Raw genomic sequence first — 1,648 nt, 5'->3', positions numbered from 1 at the left:
AAAAAAAAAATGAATTAGCATAAATTACAGACAGAAAAGAGAATCCGTCGATAATTTTGTCGAAAAAATTAATTTTTTCCCGTGGGAAATGGTTACAGACGAAAAATCTGTCTGTAATTAAATAGATAAAAATGCTGCATTTTATTAAATTATTACAGACAGATTTTCCGTCTGTAATTTAAACTTTCCCATCGGAAATATTAAAATAAAGAGATGGGTCACTTTACTCCCAATCCTTTCAGTTCACTTTTTTTCCGTTCTCCCATGCCTTCTCTCTCCATTGAAGATGTGACTTCTTCCGCTGTCGTCGCCGCCGCTGCTCATGTCGCACGAGCTCCTTCCATCGCCTCTCTCAGTGCGGTTGCTCCTTTCGTCGTCACACGAGCTCTCTCGGCCGTGCTCTTGTCTTACGAGCTCCCTCCGCCGCCACTCTCGTGCTGCTTCTTCTCTCCTCGCCAGAGGTTTGTCATCGTCTCTTCTGGTCGCTGTTAGTTCAGGTAGGCCTCCGCTTCCTTCTCGTCCCTAGCCGTAACCCTTCCATTGTGATTCTGTTCCGATTTCATGATCCCTAGCCCTAACCTTATCCCTTTCCTATTTTGATTGAAGTTGAAAATCAAAGAATACGATCGAGGAGAGCTCTTATGTTTGCAAATCAACTGTTGCTGCTGTAGAGAACGGAGTTTCTAAATTCTAAGGTATGAATTTTGTATATTCCTGTAATTTGTGAAATCTGAAACATAATTTCTATGATTGTAGTATAGAATAAAGTTTGTTTATGAACTATATATTTGAATTACTGAGATATTTTATCTGGAATTTGCATGCATATTCTTGTTCCTTCCTGTTCTTGTTATGACTTGATTTTGGCTCCTCCTTCTTGTCCTTGTCTGAATTTGCTGAATTACAGACAGATAACTCATTCTTTTCAGTGTTTTTGAAACAGGGGAGATGACACTAACACAACTCCAAAGACAACAACGCGTTTAATTGATTCTGATCTTGCCGTCGCTCTTGTCTTTCAACAACAGCACTATCATCATGCCTTTGATTTAACCTCAAGTTACTCTCTTTCTCACTCTCTTATCTCTCACTCACTCTCCTATTTATCAAATAATAGGGCTGGGAATGGGAAACTTGTAGTTGTGGACTCCAATGATCAAACTAAGCTTAAACATGAGGATCAGAAGGTTTGTTTCATTGTTTGTGTGCTACTGCTTGTGCTTACTATTTCAATTTTTGTTTCATTGGTAGTACTGATTCTTACATTTTTATATAAACATTTTTCTAGACTCTTCGTAGACTGGCTCAGAATTGTGAGGCTGCTAGGAAGAGTCGATTGAAGAAGAAGGTAAATTAATTGCTCCCAACCTGATATGTTAAAATTTATCATAAAGAGAAAAAGAAATTGGAAAGTGGAAATGGAGTAATCAAATTGGGGGAAGAAAAGAAAAACACTACAGCTTAAAGGATCTAATACCTTTAAGTTTGGAGGGAATGAGGGATGTTATGTTAGGCCAATTTCACTTTGCCAAAATTTAGAAGTAGAATAAATGGAGTTTATTTAGGTTTTATGTTTGCAGAATTTTATTTTTTTAAATTTATTATTCTAATATTTATTCCATTAACTTCAAATGTTGAGCCATAATTT

The 1,648-nt window shown here is 37.0% G+C and overlaps 1 long non-coding RNA gene across 1 annotated transcript; it reads left to right on the top strand.

The window, feature by feature from the left end:
• LOC107616980 lies at positions 234 to 1,373 on the top strand. The gene is made up of 5 exons (XR_001614737.2): positions 234 to 497; positions 620 to 695; positions 944 to 1,059; positions 1,118 to 1,187; positions 1,289 to 1,373. It is a non-coding gene; the product is annotated as an uncharacterized LOC107616980 (long non-coding RNA).

Source organism: Arachis ipaensis, chromosome B09 (assembly GCF_000816755.2).
Source record: "Arachis ipaensis cultivar K30076 chromosome B09, Araip1.1, whole genome shotgun sequence".
NCBI classification, from domain to species: domain Eukaryota; kingdom Viridiplantae; phylum Streptophyta; class Magnoliopsida; order Fabales; family Fabaceae; genus Arachis; species Arachis ipaensis.
Note: the sequence above shows the minus strand (reverse complement) of the source record. Positions and strands in the feature narration are given on the sequence as shown.